The 25417-nt window shown below is 43.5% G+C and overlaps 1 protein-coding gene across 10 annotated transcripts in view; it reads right to left on the bottom strand.

The window, feature by feature from the left end:
- Positions 1–25417, bottom strand: part of LOC309715572 (disks large homolog 2-like) — a 173592-nt gene that overhangs the window by 136294 nt on the left and 11881 nt on the right. The gene's annotated exons all lie outside the window — the stretch shown is intronic.

Below are 25417 nucleotides of genomic sequence, written 5' to 3'. Positions count from 1 at the left end.
TGGTTGTGATGATGAATTGGTTCTTGTGGGGGGAGTTGGCAGACAGTACCAGAAGAAGATGCTTTAAGTGCATGTGATTATGCATAGCAGATGTTGACAGATGTTTTATATCTCTGCCTCTGCTGATTTGACTTTTTGCAAACATTACATATTACTTTGGTTTTGTCTGCAGCACTGAGTGTAAAATGCTTCCACACAGAACTTGAGTTTTTTGGCCGGTGGAGGACCAAGAGGTGCTCAGCAGCAGCTACACTCTTTTCTATTTGGTTGCCCAAATCCATGTGGGGAGTTTCAGCTAAGTTAATGAGTGACGGGAAGCTACGCTAAGGTTAACTGGCCTACGTCTTGCTGTCTGCAAAAGACAGAGTAACTTAAACGTACCATATAACTCACACAAGTGCATACAATTCGACACAACTACACAAGCATTGTTTTAACCTTTTTAACCGAGCGTTAACATTACTCTGTCAACAGCCTATTGTCTAAATGACCAAGCTAACAGAGCTCCGTAAACAGAGCGAACATGAGAGACCCGACTGCAGACGTCAATAACGCAGCGTAATGGAAAAATCTCCCGATCTTCGCAAAAGTTATAAACTGCCTCCGGAACCCAGTTAAGGTACAAAAAAAATCTATTCAACAAAAATAATGATGCAGTTCAGTCTTTTTTGGCTCAGCCGAGCCTCTCTGCAGCCAGCTGTGTCAGTCACGTTACTCACTCATCCATGCTCAAATTTTTTTACGTGCGCTCAGAATAGTGGCACAAAAATAACGCCATACATTTGCCGTTAGTAATTTCATAATTCTAGGAATCGTCTAGTTTGCTGACACTGATCATGTTGGCACTCTGCTTGCGTTACAACAACGGTCATTTTTAAATGTTTTTTTATCGTGATGTGTCTGTTTACTGGCCCTGGTTTAAGCGAAGCTGGATTAAGGGCTTCTGTGGGCGACATGACAAAAAATACACATTTTGCATTAGAATATGATTTTTTGTTGGCATCAGAGACTGAAAGTAACAAAGTACAAATACTTCATTACTTAAGTAGAATTTTCTGGTATCTGTACTTTACCGCTGTACTTTTTTGTGCCTACTTTATACTTCTGCTTCTTACATTTTAGCACGAGTATCTGCACTTTGTACTCCCTACATTTTCAAATCAGGGTCATTACACTATACCCCCCCCCCCCGCTGCTTTGCAAGATTACTTTAAACTTTTGTACAGTACAAAATACTGTACTTCTTACTTCCACTTGAGTAAAAAGTTGAGTGAATACTTCTACTTTTAGTCGAGTATTTTTAAACAGTGGTATCTAAACTTTAGTAAGGAATGTGTGGACTTTTGACACCTCTGGTTGGCATTTAGTGGTCAGTTTAAAACGCATTTGTTTTTTGCTTGTTATCGAACAAATTCACTTCACTACTTTTCACCTTCAGTAACATCAATGCACATCGTTCCATTCACTGCATATTGCACTTTATTCATGTCTTTCATTCCACCTGCATCAACATTGAAAAGTTCGTCAGAAAGCGATTTATATATTTATAAATACTAATATTCTCTATTCTATGCTCTACTGCTTTTTTATTGCCCAGATTTGAGTTAGCCTTTGTTAAATTGTCTGTTATATGTCAATAGATATGTATGTTACAAAAAACAGAGTGTCTGGTAAATTATGTTTTTTTTAAAGAATTGTCTCCCCAAATCTTTTACATGCCAGAGGATGTTACAATGGGTGGTGCCTGTGTAAACTGTAACTGTATTCAATAAAAAGGCTGCATGGTAGGCTGTTTATTTGAAGGAAACAGGTGAGGAGCGTTCAGCTCCAAGATCCTGGTTCCGACCAGCCTCCCTTGCTAGCAAGTAAAATCGATCAATTGCTGTTCGTCTTGCTTCGTTAACGGGAATAAGTTTCTAAACCAGCAGGGCCTGTGGAGGCGCAGACCCAACATAAAGTTATAAATATGCACTTCTTTTCAGCACTTCTGCAGTCTCTTTGTTGACTTACAAGTTGCTTTTCACATTGTACAGTTCAGTGCATTCATCAGCTAGAAAAAAGTGTGTTTTCATTAAATATATTTTTATTTCCTATTCACCACATTTCTTGACAGCTCTAGTGATCCATACCATTTTGCCTTTATTATTGAGGATGGCTTGGATGTTTTTGTTAACACGTGCAATCTGATTGTTGGATAAACTGATTACATTCTATACAACTACTTTCAACTTACATGTGGGGGTTTTTCTCTCTTACAGACAAAATGATATGCTCATCATACATCATACGGCGTGGGGATATGGCAAGGCATTTATTGTCATGTCAGCATTCTTCAATGACAAGTCAGCCACCACTATCAGGACTACTGCAATCTCCGAGGAGCCCCGCCTCCCTCCCGCTGCACTCTCCGAGGAGCCCCGCCTCCGTCCCGCTGCACTCTCCGAGGAGCCCCGCCTCCCTCCCGCTGCACTCTCCAAGTATGCCGTTATTTTTGTGCCACTATTCTGAGCGCACGTAAAAAAAAGTTTGCAGGTGCAAGTGTTGTATTTTGAGGAGAAATTTATTTTGAGCGAAGAAAAGCTGAATTTGAGTGAACAAAATTCATTGCTGCGTGCAAAAACTGTATTTCAGTGTTTGCTATTATCCACACACACACAACAGCAGCCCCTCTCGCTCAGTTTTTGCATTTGCGCTTGCTCGCAATGTGTTGCTCGCGCTGTCAACATTTCTGCCCGTGTGTGCTCAACTCTTTCTGTACACCATTATATTTGTGCCACAAAACCAGCCAATCACAGACTTGCAAAAAAATCTGATTGGCTGTTCTGGTCTCCAATCAGCTCGAAATGATGAAATGCAATATCCCAGAATCCATTTCGTCCAAAACTCAAACGAGGCAGTGGCGGAGGACCACAGAGTGGCGGAGTTTGAAATATTACTCTGTCTGGGTCACAAAATAAACTTTTAAGATATTTTCATGCGAGAATGTTTCTGTGTAAACTTCTAATATCTGCTCGATTTATCAAGACATCACATATTTGCATAAGTGCTCTAACGTTTTCGGAGATGCCTGTTAGTAGTGCCTTTTCACTGTGCAATACTTTTTGTTAATATCCAACTGTGTAATAGACTCACAATACTTGAAATGTGCCGTTCCCTTGTATTCTTATTCCTATTTATTCTATTTATCCCTTTTGTATACTCTGTATTTATATATGTGTATATAGAGTATATTTCTGCTCACATTCTGCAACTTCTGTCGGTACATGGCAGCCTCGCTTCTGTCAGTCTGCTCCAGGGCAGCTGTGGCTACAACTGTAGCTGCCTCCACCAGTGTGTGAATGTGAGAGTGAATGGGTGGATGACTGGGTGTGTAAAGCGCTTTGGGGTCCCTAGGGGGGGACTAGTAAAAGCGCTATACAAATACAGGCCATTTACCATTTACCATTACTGTGCTACTGGAAACTGAATTTCCCGGACGAACCCACCCGAGGGATAAATAAAGTTTCATCTAATCTAATGTAATCTATAGGGCAGTACAGGGCTTTGTATCGACCACTCCGCTGTGATATAATGAGCGGTCACGGTCACGTGGCTTTCCGTTGTCCCGGAGGTCCACCCATTTGTAGTAGTTGGGCAACAGAAGATGCCCGGGACAGTTCAGCCATAACTTTAAACTTCTTCTGCTCATACATGCCTGGGTACGATCTTGTAACCCTAAAGTGGACGCGCAACGAGATATCATAGCGTGGCTCGTTCATCATAGTTTAAACCCCTTGTTTTGCACAAAGGAATACAGCCTCCCGTCTGCAGCTAAACACCCCAATAGCTGTAATAGCTTTAGCCCGGTCGGATTGGGCAGCAAAGGGCTGCTTAAATACCGCAAACTCCTCCACTTGGACCGCTAGCGCTGGCCATAACCATCGCTTGACAGACCCACCACGCCACCATACACATACTTTTTTTTCTTTTTCGACTCTTCGGATCACATGCGTGCCGAACCGTGGAGTGGGATCGGTTCAGATTTCGGATCAACCGTGATCCGTTGCACCACTAGTAATGCGTAAATAGTTATATCAAAATAAGACACACAACTACAACACAGGAAAAGACCCAGGGAAACCGACTTAACGATAAAAACCCTGAAAACCATACATTTCACACCCGAGCCTCAACTCTTGCAGCCCGGTACCAAAAAACTCATGGTACCGGTCCGTGGCCCGGGGGTTGGGAACCGCTGCTGTACAGGAGACACGGCACGAGATTGATTGACAATGGTCTACAGCAATTAGAACGCAGAACACAATGGGCTGTAAAAAAGAAATCCGCGAAACAGCGAGTTCGCGAAAGGTGAACCGTGTTATAGCAAGGGACCACTGTACAATAATTTCCAGTAGCACTGCTGATATATGAAATGGTGAGTTTTGAGGTTGTCTTCAAACAAGTGCATTGTACCAGAAAAAGGTGTTTGAAGGATTAAAAATGTAAAAAGTAATAGATATTTTATATTTATGAAAAAACCTATATGCAGAAAAAGTAGCAAAAGAACATCAAACATGGACACTGTGTATAGTGACCCCCTATGAGCAAGCACTTTGGCACCAGTGGGAAGGAAAAACTCCCTTTTAACAGGAAGAAACCTCCGGCAGAACCAGGCTCAGGGAGGGGCGGGGCCATCTGCTGCGACCGGTTGGGGTGAGAGAAGGAAGACAGGATAAAGACATGCTGTGGAAGAGAGACAGAGGTTAATAACAGATATGATTCAATGCAGAGAGGTCTGTTAACACATAGTGAGTGAGAAAGGTGACTGGAAAGGAAAAACTCAATGCATCATGGGAATCCCCCGGCAGCCTATGTCTATTGCAGCATAACTAAGGGAGGATTCAGGGTCACCTGGTCCAGCCCTAACTATATGCTTTAGCAAAAAGGAAAGTTTGAAGCCTCATCTTAAAAGTAGAGATAGTGTCTGTCTCCCGAATCCAAACTGGAAGCTGGTTCCACAGAAGAGGGGCCTGAAAACTGAAGGCTCTCCCTCCCATTCTACTTTTAAATACTCTAGGAACAACAAGTAGGCCTGCAGAGCGAGAGCGAAGTGCTCTAATAGGGTGATATGGTACTACAAGGTCATTAAGATAAGATGGGGCCTGATTATTTAAGACCTTGTATGTGAGGAGCAGGATTTTGAATTCAATTCTGGATTTAACAGGAAGCCAAAACAGGCGAAATATGCTCTCTCTTTCTAGTCCCTGTCAGGACTCTTGCTGCAGCATTTTGGATTAGCTGAAGGCTTTTCAGTGAGTTTTTTGGACATCCTGATAATAATGAATTACAGTCGTCCAGCCTGGAAGTAATAAATGCATGAACTAGTTTTTCAGCGTCACTCTGAGACAGGATATTTCTAATTTTAGAGATGTTGCGCAAATGGAAGAACGCAGTCTTACATATTTGTTTAATATGTGCATTGAAGGACATGTCCTGGTCAAAAATAACTCCAAAATTCCTCACCGCGTTACTGGAGGCCAAGGTAATGCCATCCAGAGTAAGAATCTGGTTAGATACCATATTTCTAGGCTTTTCAGGGCCGAGTACAATAACCTCAGTTTTATCTGAATTAAGAAGCAGAAAGTTAGCGGCCATCCAGGTCTTTATGTCTTTAAGACATTCCTGCAGTTTAACTAATTGGTGTGTGTTATCTGGCTTCATGGACAGATAGAGCTGGGTGTCATCTGCATAGCAGTGTAAATGTATGCTATGTCTTCTAATGATACTGCCTAAGGGAAGCATGTATAATCTAAACAGAATTGGTCCTAGCACTGAACCCTGTGGAACTCCATAATTAACCTCAGTGTGTGAAGAGGACTCTCCATTTACATGCACAAACTGGAGTCTATTAGATAGATATGATACAAACCACTGCAGTGCAGTACCTGTAATACCTACAGCATGTTCTAATCGCTCTAATAGGATATTATGGCCAACAGTATCGAACGCTGCACTGAGGTCTAGCAGGACAAGCACAGAGATGAGTCCACTGTCAGAGGCCATAAGAAGATCATTTGTAACCTTCACTAAAGCTGTTTCTGTGCTGTGATGAGCTCTGAAACCTGACTGAAACTCTTCAAATAAACCTCTGCAGATGATCTGTTAGCTGTTTGACAACTACTCTTTCAAGGATTTTTGATATGAAAGGAAGGTTGGAGATTGGCCTATAATTAGCTAAGACTGCTGGGTCTAGAGATGGCTTTTTGAGTAAAGGTTTAACTACAGCTAGCTTGAAGGCCTGTGGTACATAGCCAATCATTAGAGATAGGTTGATCATGGGGCGACCGTGGCTCAGGGGGTTGGGAATCGCATCTGTAACCGGAAGGTCGCCGGTTCGATCCCTGGGCTCTCTGTCCTGGTCGTTGTGTCACTTTACCCTACTTGCCTACTGGTGTTGGCCAGAGGGGCCGATGGCGCGATATGGCAGCCTCGCTTCTGTCAGTCTGCCTCAGGGCAGCTGTGGCTAGAACTGTAGCTTGCCTCCACCAGTGTGTGAATGTGCGAGTGAATGAATAGTGGTATTGTAAAGCGCTTTGGGTGCCTAGAAAAGCGCTATATAAATCCAATCCATTATTATCATATTTAAGATTGAAGAATTAATTAATGGCAGGACTTCTTTGAGCAGTTTTGTAGGAATGGGGTCTAAAAGACAGGTTGATGGTTTGGAGGAAGTAATTATTGAAGTTAACTCAGAAAGATCAATTGGAGAAAAAGAGTCTAACTTAACATCAATGGTACTAAGAGTAGCTGTAGATAATATTACATCTGTGGGATGATTACTGGTCATTTTTTCTCTAATGATAAAAAGTTTATTTGTGAAGAAGTTCATGAAGTCATTACTAGTTAACGTTAAAGGGATGGTCGGCTCAAAAGAGCTCTGACTTTTTGTCAGCCTGGCTACAGTGTTGAAGAGAAACCTGGGGTTGTTCTTATTTTCTTCAATCAGTGATGAATAGTAAGATGTTCTGGCTTTGCGGAGGGCTTTCTTATAAAGCAGCAAACTATTTCTCCAGGCTAAATGATGATCCTCTAGATTTGTGACACGCCATTTCCTCTCCAGATTACGAGTCATCTGCTTTAGGGTATGTGTTTGAGAATTATACCACGGAGTCAGGTACTTCTGATTAGAGACCTTAGTTTTCACAGGAGCTACAGTATCCAGAGTCGTACGTAGTGAGGAGGTGAAATTATTAACAAGATAATCGACCTCTGTTGGGGTAGCGTTCAGATAGCTGCTCTGCTCTATGTTGGTACAGGGCATTGAAGATGATAACAGTGGGTGGATTATATTCTTAAACTTAGTTACAGCGCTTTCAGAAAGACATCTACTTTGATAAAGTCTACTCTCCACCGCTGTGTAATCGATTATTGTAAATGTAAATGTTATCAGGAAATGATCAGACAGGAGAGGGTTTTCAGGAAACACTGTTAAATGTTCAGTTTCTATGCCATATGTTAAAACAAGGTCTAGAGTGTGATTAAAGTGGTGGGTGGGTTCTTTTACATTTTGAGAGAAACCAATTGAGTCTAATAACAGATTAAATGCCATGTTGAGGCTGTAATTTTTAGCATCTACATGGATGTTAAAATCACCCACAATAATTATTTTATCTGAGCTCAGAACTAAATTAGATATAAAGTCTGAGAAATCAGACAGAAACTCTGTGTAAGGCCCAGGTGGACGATAGATGATAACAAGTAAGACTGGTTTCTGAGTTTTACAGCTGGGGTGGACAATGTTAAGCATCAGGCTTTCAAATGAATTAAAAGTCTGTCTGGGTCTTTGGTTGATTAATAGGCTGGTGTGAAAAATTGCTGCCACACCACCCCCTCGGCCTGTGCTTTGAGGTTTCTGGTAGTTAGAATGACTCGGGGGTGTTGATTAATTTAAACTAACATAATCATCCTGCTGCAACCAGGTTTCTGTAAGGCAGAGTAAATCAATTTGTTGATCAATTATTAAGTCATGTACTAACAGAGACTTGGAGGAGAGAGACTTGATATTTAATAATCCACATTTCACTGTTTTACTCTTTGGTTCAGATGTGGATACTGTATTGTTCTTTCTTTGTAATTGTTTATGTTTAAGTTGTTTGTTGCTGGTTTTTAGTTTGTTTTAGAAGATTAGATTGTTTTAGTTTGTTTTAGTTTGTTTTGGGTAGCAGGAGGAGAGAAGCTACAGAGAGGCGTGTAAGACTGCAACTCTGCTTCCTGGTCCCAACTCTGGATAGTCATACTTTGGGGGTGCTGCGAGATCGATCAACTTTAGACCAGACAACAAACTACGGAGGCTCCGGAAAAGTGCAATCAAACGATGAGTTTTATTATCACAGGAGAACAACCAACCGTCAGCATACGGATTGTTTTGCTCTGACAAGAATACATTGGGTTCTGGTTTTATAGGATAAAATATCACACCTACGTCAATACAGTTCAAAAATACATGGTGACAGACGGGCAAAAGTTCAACTCGTGCAGACAAGGGTACATCACGTACACTTCTAATAACCATACACTGACATATTACTTCTCTTTTCTACATTACTTGCCTTTTAAGGTAATAACTTCAGGTCTTAGCATCTCTGAGACCTAATAATGGACCCTCGTCATTAATCACTAAGTAGAGTACTTTGCAGCCAGTCTCAAACTGAAGCAGAAGACGCTTAGGCCTTCGCTCAGACCTGCTACTAGATTAATATGTGTATCGTAAGCGTGCATGCAATTAACCTGCTATGTTCTCATCTCCCCTCAGCATGTATCATCTGGACACTCTCACCAGTGAAGCTTAAAACCTTCTAGAATGGAATATCAACTCTAACCAAGCACATTTATGCATTGTGTATAAAATGAACTCAACCTATAAAAATAGAAAGGTCAATGTGATGACAGACATATTCAATGCAATATAAACCCTGTAAGAAATATTACTGATAAATGATACTGTGAAACATGTTATTAATACATTCTTCATAAGGCAAATTATATGGTAGCAATAAAAGAATCTCTGAATCCCAACAGGGGGTTTAATAAATTTGTCCATATTTCTAGAAATGAGAGCTGCTCCATCCAAAGTGGGATAGATGCCGTCTCTCCTAACAAGACCAGGTTTCCTCCAGAAGGTTTGCCAATTATCTATGAAGCCCACATCGTTTCTGGGACACCACTCAGACAGCCAGCAATTTAAGGAGAACATGCAGCTAAACATGTCGCTCCTGGTCTGATTGGGGAGGGGACCAGAGAAAACTACAGAGTCCGACATTGTTTTGGCAAAGTTGCACACCGATTCAATATTGATTTTAGTGACCTCCGATTGGCGTAACCGGGTGTCATTACTGCCAACGTGAATTATGATTTTACTGAATTTACGTTTACCCTTAGCCAGCAGTTTTAAATTTCCTTCAATGTCGCCTGCTCTGGCCCCTGGAAGACAATTGACTATGGTTGCCGGTGTCTCTAGCTTCACATGTCTGAGAACAGAATCACCAATTACTAGAGTTTGACCCCCGGCGGGTGTGTCGCCGAGTGGGGAAAAACGGTTAGACACATGAACGGGTTGGTGGTGTACCTGGGGCTTCTGTTTAGGACTATGCTGCCTCCTCACCGTCACCCAGCCGCCCTCTTTCCCCAGCTGCTTGGGATCTGCCGGGGAACAGCTAGCGGGGCCTACGCTATCTTCGGCTGCACCAGCTACAGGGGCCTGGCTAGCTACAGGTGAATGAAGGGTGCGAAGCCGAGTCTCCAATTCAGTAATCCTGGCCTCCAGAGCTGCAAATATGCTACATTTGTTACAGATATAATTACTGCTAAAGGAGGCCGAGGAGTAACTAAACATCTGACACAATGAGCAAGAAAGTGCAGGAGGGACAGGTGAAGTAGCCATGGTGCTAACGAGTCGGCTACGAGCTAAGCTAAGCTAGCGAAACAGTACAGAGACAGTGAGTGAATACTTTGGCTATAAATTAGGTAGTGAGTACACAGAAAGTGTGCTTCGGATGAAGCACGTGAAGATTATACTATGAAAAAAGAATGTATTTAAAAGTTGTTAATTTAAATTGCTAAGCAAATAAGCTACTCAGAAACACCACTGTGTTTGAGCAGGAACAGGAAGTGATACTCTACCGCAGAGCGAGCGAACACCAAGTGACAGCGCCACAGCTTGGCTTGCCATCACCAGTGTGTGTGAATGGGTGGATGCTTGAATGTAGTGTAAAGCCCTTTGGGGTCCATAGGGACGAAGTAAAGTGCTATACAAATACAGGCAATTTAACTCCAACTTCAAATAGCAATTTTTAGGTATCCTGATCTATATAGTCAAATATTGCATAAAAGCAACATAACCCATTTCTATCACTGTAGATTGATTCACAATTTATGTAGCAATTATCTGACCCTGTTAGTAACTGCAATAAATAGAATAAATATAGCAGTTTTTTTGACCAATCCAAACTGCAAAGTGATGTCGGAGTAACTTCTTTTATAAGTCATTTTTGAACCCCCAACGCCGGGGCCGTGCTCTTCTGGACAGAGATCTCAGGGGCGTCTGTCCCTACGGGCTTCTTTCTCTGCTTGTACCCCACTACTATGTCTTGTTGGTCAGTCAATACCACTTTAACTTGGTCATTCTCAATCACCTTTAGAACCATATCCCATTGTGACCTTTGTACTTCCAGGCCATACTCAGTACAGATCTTCCTGTATGCTGTGCCCTGGCTGCTAGCATCTTCCACCCTGAAGTTATGTGCTTGATTGTCTCAGAGGGATTATGATTAGTGCATCTGTGCTGTCTTCCAGTCCAGATTTGTGCAGCCGCTGGTAGTATGTCTCAATATCAGCAACTTCTTCTGTCTGATGCCAGTACATGCCATGCAGGGGCCTGACCTTTCATGATGGTTCTTCTTGCTTCTTCTTCTTTCTTGGCTATCTGCTGCCTGGATCAATCACTAAGCACATGATCATCTGTGGCCACCTTCCTGATTTATTAATGGATCTTTGTTCTATGGTTCTTATACTCACTAGTTCTCAGCCTCCTTCCTTCCACTTAGCATACAGTCCCAGGAAGCTGGATTTAGGATGAAACCCTCCATGCGTGGTCAGGAGCTTCCAGGTCTTGATGTCAGTGGCTTCTATCTCCTTCTTTGGACAACTTATTATCCCAACAGGGTACCTTTTCTCCTGTGGTGATCTTCAGTAGCTTCGGTAGGTGTTCACTGCCCAGATTTTGTTCTTCCCATTTAACTGACTTCTCAGGACTTGCCTTACTCTCTTCAGGTGTTTGTTGGTGACCAGGAGTGACAAGTTTAGCCGCATGTTCTCCTTAAATTGCTGGCTGTCTGAGTGGTGTCCAAAAAACGATGTGGGCTTCGTAGATAATTGGCAAACCTTCTGGAGGAAACCTGATCTTGTTAGGAGAGACGGCATCCATCCCACTTTGGATGGAGCAGCTCTCATTTCTAGAAATATGGACAAATTTATTAAACCCCCCAAAATATGACTATCCAGAGTTGGGACCAGGAAGCAGAGTTGCAGTCTTACACGCCTGAACCAAAGAGTAAAACAGTGAAATGTGGATTATTAACAGGGCGATCGTGGCTCAAGAGTTGGGAGTTCGCCTTGTAATCGGAAGGTTGCCGGTTCGAGCCCCGGCTTGGACAGTCTCGGTCGTTGTGTCCTTGGGCAAGACACTTCACCCGTTGCCTACTGGTGGTGGTCAGAGGGCCCGGTGGCGCCAGTGTCCGGCAGCCTCGCCTCTGTCAGTGCGCCCCACGGTGGCTGTGGCTACAATGTAGCTTGCCATCACCAGTGTGTGAATGTGTGCGTGGATGACTGGATATGTAAAGCGCTTTGGGGTCCTTAGGGACTAGTAAAGCGCTATATAAATACAGGCCATTTACCATTAAATATCAAGTCTCTCTCCTCCAAGTCTCTGTTAGTACATGACTTAATAATTCCATCCATCCATCCATTCGCTTCCGCTTATCCTTTTCAGGGTCGCGGGGGGCGCTGGAGCCTATCCCAGCTGTCATAGGGCGAGAGGCAGGGTACACCCTGGACAGGTCGCCAGGTCGCAGGGCCAACACACAGGGACAGACAACCATTCGCACTCACATTCACACCTAATGGCAATTTGGATTTTCCAATTAACCTATCCCCACAAGCTGCATGTACCCGGAGAGAACCCACACAAACACGGGGAGAACATGCAAACTCCACACAGAAAGACCCCGGCCTGATGGTGGAATTGAACTCAGGACCTTCTTGCTATGCGGCAACAGTGCTAACCACCGTGCCACCGTGCAGCCGACTTAATAATTGATCAACAAATTGATTTACTCTGCCTTACAGAAACCTGGTTGCAGCAGGATGATTATGTTAGTTTAAATGAATCAACACCCCCGAGTCATTCTAACTAGGGCTGAACGATATATCGCATTTGCGATAATATCGCGACATGATCAAGTGCAATTTTCTAACCGCAAAGGCTGCGATTATACTCTGGACATGTCCAAATTCATGGGCTGCATCCTCCTGAGGCCGCATTTGTAGATCGATTACGTCACAGCGACGCGCCGAAGGCTGTCCAAATTACTACCATATCCCAGAATTCATAGCGCGGCCCAGCCAAACTCCAGTTTCCAGCAATGGCGGCCGCTACTAAGTTTTAAAATTACTCATACTAATCTTTCTGGGTCACAAAATAAACTTTTAAAATATTTTCAGGCGAGAAAGTAGCTGTGTAAACATCAAATATCTGCTCGGTTTATCAAGATATCCCATATTTGCAAAAGTGCTTCGACGTTTTCAGAGGCGTCTGCTACCCACCAGCTCGACAGCTAGCCGGGAGCTCGAGGGTTACTGATGCGGCCGAGAACGGCACAACTCCCGGCACATCATTTTCAGATCACCGCGGAGTTTCGCTGCTCGGGTTAAACGTAATATATAAGTCACTTAGACAACCTAAAAATGTTATTGTTGGGCTTTTTTCAGTGTTTTGTTTGTTCGTGAGTAAATCGGTTTGGCTGAGATTAAAGTTATTAGATTAGATAAAATAAAACTTTATTAATCCCCCGGGTGGGTTCCTCCTTGGTTTTCACACAGCTGACTAAACGTCAAACAGAAAACTTATTAAACAGAAGTATGAGACAGTCGAGAATTTACACCAGTGTCTGGTTATATTTTAGATAGCAAGAAGCAGACGGCCGAGTTTATTAAACTCCACCGAGACAGCGGTGACGCTAATCAGAACTAGACCGTCCAATTTCACGCCTTTAAATTTTAAAGGCGTGTTTGTGTGTGTGTTTATACAATTGCTATTATGTTTGCACTTTATGTGTAATGTTACTGACTGCAGAGATCAGTAAGATGTGTGTATTTTTTATTTATTAGTTTTATTTATTTAATATTATTTTTTAATTGAATGACTGTCTAGTAGTTCACAGATGTCGAAAAACTGAGTGTGGTAAAGCCACTGATTTTTTTTATGTATATTTCTGCAATCTGCACATTGTACTGCACATTGTATTCATTTTAATGTTTAAACCAGGGTTCCTTGTCAGCACTTTATGCTCAGATGTTTGTAAGCTAAAAATAAACTATTGTGTATGTTCAAATATACTGTTGTGATTGAAGAAGTTAAATAAAAATGTCAGTCATCAATTCATGCATCACCTCATGTCATCATAACAGAGGTCTGTCTTCCAGGAAAGAACAGTTTAAAATTAATGTAATATAGTATTGGCCATACTATATGATGTATTGCTTGTCTTTGTTTAATAATACAGAAGACAAAGACCTTAAAAAATAATCGCATATCGCATCGCAATCGCAATATTGGGGCAAAAAAATCGCAATTAGATTATTTTCCATAATCGTTCAGCCCTAATTCTAACTACCAGAAACCTCGAAGCACAGGCCGAGGGGGCGGTGTGGCAGCAATTTTTCACACCAGCCTATTAATCAACCAAAGACCCAGACAGACTTTTAATTCATTTGAAAGCCTGATGCTTAGCCTCGTCCACCCCAGCTGTAAAACTCAGAAACCAGTCTTACTTGTTATCATCTATCGTCCACCTGGGCCTTACACAGAGTTTCTGTCTGATTTCTCAGACTTTATATCTAATTTAGTTCTGAGCTCAGATAAAATAATTATTGTGGGTGATTTTAACATCCATGTAGATGCTAAAAATTACAGCCTCAACATGGCATTTAATCTGTTATTAGACTCAATTGGCTTCTCTCAAAATGTAAAAGAACCCACCCACCACTTTAATCACACTCTAGACCTTGTTTTAACATATGGCATAGAAACTGAACATTTAACAGTGTTTCCTGAAAACCCTCTCCTGTCTGATCATTTCCTGATAACATTTACATTTACAATAATTGATTACACAGCAGTGGAGAGTAGACTTTATCACAGTAGATGTCTTTCTGAAAGCGCTGTAACTAAGTTTAAGAATATAATCCACCCACTGTTATCATCTTCAATCCTCTGTACCAACATAGAGCAGAGCAGCTACCTGAATGCTACTCCAACAGAGGTCGATCATCTTGTTAATAATTTCACCTCCTCACTACGTACGACTCTGGATACTGTAGCTCCAGTGAAAACTAAGGTCTCTAATCAGAAGTACCTGACTCCGTGGTATAATTCTCAAACACGTAGCCTAAAGCAGATGACTCGTAATCTGGAGAGGAAATGGCGTGTCACAAATTTAGAGGATCATCATTTAGCCTGGAGAAATAGTTTGCTGCTTTATAAGAAAGCCCTCCGCAAAGCCAGAACATCTTACTATTCGTCACTGATTGAAGAAAATAAGAACAACCCCAGGTTTCTCTTCAGCACTGTAGCCAGGCTGACAAAAAGTCAGAGCTCTGTTGAGCCAACCATCCCTTTAACGTTAACTAGTAATGACTTCATGAACTTCTTCACAAATAACATTTTTATCATTAGAGAAAAAATTACCAATAATCATCCCAGAGAGGTAATATTATCTACAGCTACTCTTAGTACCATTGATGTTAAGTTAGACTCTTTTTCTCCAATTGATCTTTCTGAGTTAACTTCAATAATTACTTCCTCCAAACCATCAACCTGTCTTTTAGACCCCATTCCTACAAAACTGCTCAAAGAAGTCCTGCCATTAATTAATTCTTCAATCTTAAATATGATCAACCTATCTCTAATAATCGGCTATGTACCACAGGCCTTCAAGCTAGCTGTAGTTAAACCTTTACTCAAAAAGCCATCTCTAGACCCAGCAGTCTTAGCTAATTTTAGGCCAATCTCCAACCTTCCTTTCATATCAAAAATCCTTGAAAGAGTAGTTGTCAAACAGCTAACAGATCATCTGCAGAGGAATGGCTTATTTGAAGAGTTTCAGTCAGGTTTCAGAGCTCATCACAGCACAGAAACAGCTTTAGTGAAGGTTACAAATGATCTTCTTATGGCCTCTGACAGTGGACTCATCTCTGTGCTTGTCCTGCTAGACCTCAGTGCAGCGTTCGATACTGTCGACCATAATATCCTATTAGAGCGATTAGAACATGCTGTAGGTATTACAGGTACTGCACTGCAGTGGTTTGTATCATATCTATCTAATAGACTCCAGTTTGTGCATGTAAATGGAGAGTCCTCTTCACACACTGAGGTTAATTATGGAGTTCCACAGGGTTCAGTGCTAGGACCAATTCTGTTTACATTATACATGCTTCCCTTAGGCAGCATCATTAGAAGACATAGCATACATTTACACTGCTATGCAGATGACACCCAGCTCTATCTGTCCATGAAGCCAGATAACACACACCAATGAGTTAAACTGCAGGAATGTCTTAAAGACATAAAGACCTGGATGGCCGCTAACTTTCTTTCTTCTTAATTCAGATCAAACTGAGGTTATTGTACTCGGCCCTGAAAAGCTTAGAAATATGGTATCTAAGCAGATTCTTACTCTGGATGGCATTACCTTGGCCTCCAGTAATGCTGTGAGGAACCTTGGAGTCATTTTTGACCAGGATATGTCCTTCAACGCACATATTAAACAAATATGTAAGACTGCTTTCTTCCATTTGCGCAACATCTCTAAAGTTAGAAATATACTGTCTCAGAGTGACGCTGAAAAACTAGTTCATGCATTTATTACTTCCAGGCTGGACGACTGTGATTCATTATTATCAGGAAGTCCTAAAAACTCGCTGAAAAGCCTTCAGTTAATCCAAAATGCTGCAGCAAGAGTCCTGACAGGGACTAGAAAGAGAGCAGATTTCTCCTGTATTGGCTTCCTGTTAAATCCAGAATTCAAAATCCTGCTCCTCACATACAAGGTCTTAAATAATCAGGCCCCATCTTATCTTAATGACCTTGTAGTACCATATCACCCTATTAGAGCACTTCGCTCTCACACTGCATGCTTACTTGTTGTTCCTAGAGTATTTAAAAGTAGAATGGGAGGCAGAGCCTTCAGTTTTCAGGCCCCTCTTCTGTGGAACCAGCTTCCAGTTTGGATTCAGGAGACAGACACTATCTCTACTTTCAAGATTAGGCTTCAAACTTTCCTTTTTGCAAAAGCATATAGTTAGGGCTGGACCAGGTGACCCTGAATCCTCCCTTAGTTATGCTGCAATAGACATAGGCTGCCGGGGATTCCCATGATGCATTGAGTTTTTCCTTTCCAGTCTCCTTTCTCACTCACCATGTGTTAATAGACCTCTCTGCATTGAATCATATCTGTTATTAACCTCTGTCTCTCTTCCACAGCATGTCTTTATCCTGTCTTCCTTCTCTCACCCCAACTGGTCGCAGCAGATGGCCCCGCCCCTCCCTGAGCCTGGTTCTGCTGGAGGTTTCTTCCTGTTAAAAGGGAGTTTTTCCTTCCCACTGTCATCAAAGTGCTTGCTCATAGGGGGTCATATGATTGTTGGGTTTTTCTCTGTATCTATTATTGTAGGATCTACTGTACAATATAAAGCGCCTTGAGCCGACTGTTGTTGTGATTTGGTGCCATATAAATAAAATTGAATTGAAATTAAATTAAATTGGTTGTGACTTTCCTAGTGGCCTCTTCATGGTTCCAATTTGGCTGTGGGATTCCCAGGCACTTGTTGCCTTTTGGTAGTACAATCCATTCATTTTTGTCTACCTTTCCTCTCTTCGTTACCATCCAACTTCGTTCTCTAGTCCAAAATATATTTTTGTGCTGTTCCTGTAAATCGTAGTGGTGTAGTGTGGATCATTGAATTGATGTCTCGTTTACATTTGGCATTCAGCTTGGGTGCATGTAGGTGGGTAACGATTGCTTAATTTCGTAGTCAGTATCTGTAGCCAGCTAGCTCCACTAGCCACAGGTCTAGACAGCCTGCTGTACTTCTTAGGCATCCCTTTCTTCATCACACCTGTCTGCAGCTCTGATAGTTAACTATTGACAGCTAACTTCCTTCTGTGCTGCCTTGATCTTGGCCTATACTCTCCTTCTTCATGGGGGGTACTGCACCTTGTGGGTGTTAATCTTGTATCCATGCATCTCAGTAGTCACTACTGCTGTGGTTTGGACCAGCTGGTTGGTTTCAGTGATGGTTACAGTAGGGATTCAATTCAATTCAATTAAACTTTATTGATACTGAAGGTTGACCCAGAAGGAAATTGTCCCTAATGCTGCATTTACATCTTCTAGTAGACCTTTAGATAGTACTTCATGCAATATTCGTAATCAACCATGTTTTATACACACACAAATGTATCAAAATAGTATGAATTTATAGATGCCTCAATATGTAAATGATAGCACATATGACATGAGTGTCTGCAGGTGCAGGATACTTTTTGGGTGTTTTCTTATTGCACTACACCTGTTGGGGCAATCTGTTGGCATGTATTTACCACTGACAGGGACTTGTAGTGTCCTCAATATGTGATGCAATATCATCAGTGGGGGTTTCTTGGGAGCCCCCGCTATTTCCAGTGATTCGCTCCATGGGAGATGTCCCACTAGTGTTATCTCGTGAAGATACTCTATACTCATCCATTGACTAAGTCAATGGTTGAACGATGCCCCATGACACAGCACTGACCTACCCACGTTTTATCATGGTTATGGACAGAGTGTATCGAGTGTGAGTTGTGACACTTGCGCAGATGAGGAACGCACCAAATTTCTGGTGTCAAAAAACACCAGGAAATAGTTTTCCAGGCAGCTGACTATAACTCAATGGCACTGCATATGGAATATGACGGGGTAGGCGCCGACAATTTTCAACGGCAGATAAAGTACTTGTGTTGCTCGCTTCTTGTAGCTCAAAGTTACTCACCAAGTGTCAAGGGCCTTTCGTGGTCACACTGCAAGTTCCGAACATAGACTACAAGATGGTTCTTTCGGACAGGGGAGGAGCCACAAAGGCATATCACCTCAACCTCCTCAAAGCATGGAGAGGCACTGAAACCACTTCTCTGGTGAGCCTGATGAGCTTGGTAAAGGATAGAGATGAGTTTGGATTGGAGGTGCCAAATTCCACCATTCCCACCTCCCTCTATTGTGAAGACCATCTCACAAAGGCTCAGAGAGTAAAAGTTGCTGTATTGCAGAACCATTTTCCAGGTGGAGAACTCACAGCCAACCCAAAGAAATGTGTGGTTGGATGGATGGAGGTACAGTATCTCGGGGACAAGATAGCGGCCATCGTATCCTGCCAACATCCCAAGACCAAGAAAGATACGAGGCAGGCCAAACTTCACGAAACTGACTAGACCCTTAACTGACCTCGAGTAGTGAGATACAGCATTGTAGAAAAGGAGTGTCTGTGGCAACATTTTGTAATTTCCTCCTCAGACTCCCATTCACCATGCTCAGATCAAGCCCTGCTACAGTGGCTCCATTGCATGAAGGATGTCAATGCCCTAATAGTTCATCTAATGCAACATTCATATGTTCAGGGGTGATCAATCCTTACGTTGGGTGAGTGCTGAGAGTTTGTACATGTGTGCATGAGGGTGGGAATGCATGTTTGTGTCTGTGTGTGCCTGTTTGTCTGTGTCTTATGTCAGGTCGGGTCTTAGACTCCACCTCTCTGGGAACTCCCAGGCCCTCCAAAGTGTGGAGGCCTATCTCCCCTCACCACACTCCCTGCCGGTGACTGATGCCCTCAGGGGTCGGTGCATTGGTGGTTCTTGGTGTCCGGGGCTGGGCGCTCAGGTATGTACCAGCTCACTCCCGGTGGCTACTTGGCGGGACCTGGCGCCTGTTGCTCGGTCAGGCCTCTTCCGGGGCACGGGGGGCCCTGGGGCCTCCGGCCTCTGGGCCTGCAGCTCGGTTCACTCTGGCACAGCTGGCTGCTGGCAGAACCGGCGGGCACGCCGGTGCAGCCCCCTCTAGCTTCTGCCCGGTGGCTACTGGGTGACCCCTCGTCTGGGGATCCTCAGCTCTTCCCATGAGGGTGGCACGGATGCCCCTCCGGTGGTCCTCCTTGGGCTCTCGCACTCTGGGGCCTCTGGATGTCTGGGGCCTGGATCTCCTCCATGCCTGCTTCATGCCCTGGGGGACGGGGCTATGGCTCTCTACATCCTCTTGCAGACCATTACATGGGGAAACCATTTGAATACAAGCACGCTGATCCACACAGGTGTGCACACGGATGTTCACTGCTCGTAGACTTAAATTACACCTTTCTTGGCTGCTACTTCAAAGCACGTGGAGAAACTTTTACTTTGAAATGAATATAAACCTGAATGTGATATATGAGGAAACTTCCTGGGAAGATGAAGTGGACGCAGTGAAACAGCCAGCATTTCAATATCTGAGTTACTCATTTTTTTTCTCTAACAATAGTTTTACACCATTGTGGAACTGGAACTGATAAGCAGGATTGATAGGCAGGCAGACTAAAATGTCAAAAAATGGACTACTGAGAACCAGTATACAAGTAAATGGTAAATGGCCTGTATTTGTATAGCGCGTTACTCAGTCCCTAAGGACCCCAAAGCGCTTTACACTACATTCAGTCATCCACCCATTCACACACACATTCATAAACTGGTGATGGCAGCTACATTGTAGCCACAGCTGCCCTGGGGCGCACTGACAGAGGCGAGGCTGCCGGACACTGGCGCCACCGGGCCCTCTGACCAAGAACCGGTTTCATGGGGTTCAGATAGTTTTCAGATGGTTTTCTTAATTGTCAGGTGCTTTTCCAACATTGTTAGCTCTACAGCCCTCACATTCTAGCTGTGTAAGTTCAACAGGAACATTGTTAAGTGCTATGAAACAGAACTTGCTTTTAAGAATTTATTGTAAAGTCATCTGGTAAAACCTGTTGTTGAGCTACTGGTTCATTGTTCTTATCCTTTCCTGTAAAGCATATGGCCGGTCTCCACCATTTTGTTGAATTATTTTACCGAGCTGCTATTTTAACTAGGGTAGCACCATGGCAGAGAACCTTGCCCCTTTAATTATTGTTTTTTATTAAAATGTTTTAATTAAAGGTTTTGTATTGCCAGCCCTGCAACTGAAGTTCTTTTTTTTTGCAGCTCTATGCTTTTAGTAGTCTAATAAACTTTGATTTGTGAAATTGACCTGCCTCACCTAATAATGAGCCTTTGGGCTTTTGTGGCTAGTACAACATTTGCACTAGCTACTGTGATCTCTCCTGGGGTGTAACTCCCTCCCCAGGTGGCACTGTCAACACCATTTAGTCACTTTCACCGGTTTTCCGCCTTCACGACGCCAAACATATAAGGCAAAATCAAAAATCGCAAATGTTGCATAAAACACATTTTTATTAATTATTCAGTAAAGCCATGATCTCCATAATCAGAATGTCATTACTGTCATTGTCACAGGTACAACAAAATTAAAAATGGTCAGTGCATCATCCCTAACAATATGAAAATATAAATAAAACAATAAAATTCAATGAAATCAATAAATAAAATACTTAAAGTGCTAATAAGAATAGTATGAGCAAACATTCACATACATGCTTCAGTCAGCGCATAGATTAATTCAAGAGTGCCGTGATGGACATTTTTTTGTAGCAGCACTCAGACGTGTTACTGCGGATGAATAAAAGCTGTGTTTGAGTCTATTAATCCTTCCACTGATTGCTCTGTGCCGTCTGCCCGAGGGCCACAGTTCAAACAGGGCGTGGCCAGTGAGGAATCTTTTATAATGTTCTGAGCTTTTTTACGACAGCGGGTATTGTGTAGATCTTCCAGCGTGGGGAGGGGGCAGCCAGTGATCCTTTGGCGATGTTAATGATCTCTTGGAGTGCTTTCCTCTGAGCCCCTGTGCAGCTAGTGTACCAGATGCATATGCAGTACGTTAGTACACTCTCAATGGTGGCGCTGCAGAAGGACACCAGCAGTCTCTGTGTGATGTTATTCCTCCTGAGAATTCCCAGGAAGTACAGTCTCTGTTGGGCCTTTTTCAGCAGCTTGGAGATGTTCACACTCCAGGAAAGGTTCTCCTCTATGTTGACTCCCAGGAAGCGGAAGCTTGCCACCCTTCCTACACAGTCCCTATTAATGAATAGTGGTTGGATCTCTGCCTTTTTCCTTCTGAAGTCTATTATGAGTTCTGTGGTTTTTGAAGTGTTGAGGAGGAGGAGTTGAGAAGGGGGAGTGTTGAGGAGTAAATAAAGACATTCGCGCCAAGCTAAAAGTGCAGACCTCTGCCTTTAACATATAAAGCAGCCAGGTATGACCTCCAAAAGTCCATAAAAAAGGCCAGAAAGGACTACAGGGACAAAATGGAGTCCAGCTACCACAGCTTTGACACCAGGCGACTGTGGGATGGACTGACTGCATCACTGACTACAAGAAGGACAACACAGTCAGTGTTCAGCCCACTGCATCTCTCGCAGACGAGCTCAACAACTTCTATGCTCGTTTTGACGCAGACAACAGAGGGCAGATCCTCTACCCTCAGGAGGACAGTGAGGCTGCAACTTTACCTCTGAAAACAGAAGCTGTGAGATGGACCTTTAAAAAGGTAAATCCTCACAAAGCTCCAGGGCCAGACGGCATCCCAGGCCGGCTACTCAGAGTGTGTGCAGACGAGCTGGCAGAGGTGTTCACCAACATCTTCAACCTCTCCCTGAGGCAGTCAGTGGTCCCCACGTCCCTCAAAGCATCCACCATCATTCCTGTTCCCAAAAAATCTGTGGTCTCCTGTCTGAATGACTACCATCCTGTTACACTGACATCCGTCATCATGAAGTGCCTGGAGCGGCTGGTCAAAGGTCACATCTGCTCCTCCCTCCCTGACACACTGGACCCTCTTCAGTTTGCCTATCGGACAAACAGAGCCACAGAGGATGCCATCGCCCTGGCAACGCACACCACCCTCACTCACCTGGAAAAAGGGAATACATATGCAAGGATGCTCTTCATCGACTACAGCTCGGCATTTAACACCATCATCCCCTCAAAACTTGCCACGAAGCTCGTCGACCTTGGGCTGGGAACACCGATCTGCAGATGGATTCTAAACTTCCTCACAAACAGGCCCCAGGTGGTGAGAGTTGGTAAGCACACCTCCTCACCACTCATCCTAAACACAGGTACGCCACAGGGCTGTGTGCTTAGCCCCCTCCTATATTCCCTGTTCACACACGACTGTGTTGCTAAACATAAGTCCAACATCATCATCAAGTTTGCGGATGACACAACCATCATAGGCCTCATCACAGACAACGATGAAACGGCCTATAGAGAGGAGGTGATGGCGCTGTACGAGTGGTGCCTGGAAAATAACCTGACTCTCAACATCAGCAAAACTAGAGAGATGATAGTGGACTACCGGAAACGACCAGTCAGGGAGCACCAGCCCATCCACATCAACGGTGTCAAGGTCGAAAGGGTCAGCAGCTTCAAGTTCCTTGGAGTCAACATCACCGAGGACTTCTCCTGGACCCTTCACACAGACACTGCTATCACGAAAGCTCGCCAGCGGCTTTACTTCCTGAGGAGGCTGAGGAAGTTTGGTATGAACGCTAACATCACCTCAAATTTCTACAGGTGTGCAATTGAGAGCTTACTGACGAGTTGCATCACAGTTTGGTACGGAAGCTGCTCTGCCAGCAGCCGTAAATCACTACAGAGGGTGGTGAAGGCAGCAGAGCACATCACTGGCACGAGGCTTCCTGCCATTCAGGACATTTATCTCCAGCGATGCCTCCGTAAAGCACACAGCATCATCAAGGACCACAGCCACCCAGCACATCAGCTCTTCTCCTTGTTACCATCTGGCAGACGTTACAGGAGTCTGTCTGCTCGGACTACAAGACTTAAACACAGTTTCTACCATCAAGCCATACGACACCTCAACCACAACACTTAAACACACACACAGTCCACAGGACGCACTCAGAAGCTACCTGCAGCTTCACAAGTACTCTGTTTAATCTGCACTGGTCACTTCACTTTATTGTTATTGATATTTATATTTAAAAAAAAAGTGCAATACTGCAACAACTGCCACAAAACAAAAATTTTTATTTTTTATTATTTTATTTTATTTTATTTTATTTTTTTCTACTGTACCATTCTGCTGAGTGACTGTCTTCTGCTCGTCAAATACATTTCATTGCGATGTTGACCCTGTGCTAACTTGCATATGACAAATAAAACTGAAACTGAAACTGAGGAGGTTATTGGCCTTACACCATGACGACAGCTGCTCAACCTCGTCTCTGTAAGCAGACTCGTCACCCCTGGAGATGAGCCCCACCATGGTGGTGTGGTCTGCAAACTTCACAAAGATGTTGCTCTGGTGGAGAGGAGTGCAGTCGTGTGTGTAGAGAGAGTAGAGCAGTAGACTGAGCACAAAGCCCTGGGCTGAGCCCGTGCTGAGACTCAGGGCTGAGGATGTGTGATGGCCAACTCTGACTCTCTGTCTTCGGCCCGAGAGGAAGCTGTTGATCCACATGCAGGTGCTGTATGGAAGCCCCAGGTCTTGTAGCTTGACCACCACTTTGTGTGGAAGGATGGTGTTAAAAGCTGAGCAGTAATCCACGAAACGCATCCGCACATAGCTACCATGCTCTTCCAGGTGTGTTACGGCAGCATGGAGTGCTGTGGCTACAGCGTCTTCCGTGGACCTGTGCGAGGGATTTGTTGAAGATCCCGGTGAGGGTCCCAGGATCTGAAAGTAAGCCTGCAGTGTGAGAGCGAAGTGCTCTAATAGGGTGATATGGTACTACAAGGTCATTAAGATAAGATGGGGCCTGATTATTTAAGACCTTGTATGTGAGGAGCAGGATTTTGAATTCTGGATTTAACAGGAAGCCAATGAAGGGAAGCCAAAACAGGAGAAATCTGCTCTCTCTTTCTAGTCCCTGTCAGGACTCTTGCTGCAGCATTTTGGATTAGCTGAAGGCTTTTCAGGGAGTTTTTAGGACTTCCTGATAAGTCTACACAGAAGTTACTGTGATACCTTTTCCTGAAGCTTCCGGACGGCATTGTGAAAAACATCTGCTTAGAAAGAATCCATTGGCTCTGAACTAGGAGGCCTGAAGTATGAAGACTGCGTCCTATTGTGGCCAAATTCAGACATTCCAAGCAGAATGAGCTGAAAGGAACAGACTTCAGCAGGACCAGTTCCCCAAAGAGATCCTGGAGTGACACAAGGTCCTGTTCCCAGTCTGATGCAGCTGTATGCTGTCATCGCCACAGACCGGCGCTACGTGGACAGACAGCTCTACCATGACCCCAGCACCACTCCCTGGTTGTATTAACCACACTTCAGATAAGAATCCGCTAGATTTTTCTCTCCTCCTCTTCCATTAACACCTAAATAGCTGATTCATGTCAATACTTTAATCATCGTGATATCATCACAGATAAATCACCGTCAATCTCCACAGCATGGAGATTAAAACGTTTTCTCTTTCATCCCTCCCATTAGTGCCTTTGCATGTTTTTCTCCCGTCTCTCACTGCACCGATCAGCTGTTTCCTACTCAGTAACAAACAGCTCATAAACTTAAAAGAAAGTTGTGTGTGACTATTTTTTCACTTCGTCTTAATTTCCTTTTCCTCCCTTTTTTCCCTCTTGCTTCTGCTCCCTCAATCTTTTCACATGTGCGCGGCAATATCTCAGACATACACACTCAGCATCAGCACATCCACTACAGCCTCACAGCACACACAGATATGTAGGACACACACACACATACGTCCACTCAATGTGCACACACATAATCAAACAACACCTAGCACCCCTCTGGTCTACATATTGCACTCATAAAAACCTGTCACCACATTTTTTTAACACCCAGTGGACATGTTTTTTCTTATTCATTTGCGCGTCACACGCGGTGTGCAACATTAGTTACACACACACACACACACACACACACACACACACACACACACACACACACACACACAC

This window comes from Aulonocara stuartgranti (assembly GCF_965226115.1).
Source record: "Aulonocara stuartgranti genome assembly, chromosome: 10".
NCBI classification, from domain to species: Eukaryota; Metazoa; Chordata; class Actinopteri; order Cichliformes; family Cichlidae; genus Aulonocara; species Aulonocara stuartgranti.
This window is presented reverse-complemented; position numbering and strand designations above follow the sequence as displayed.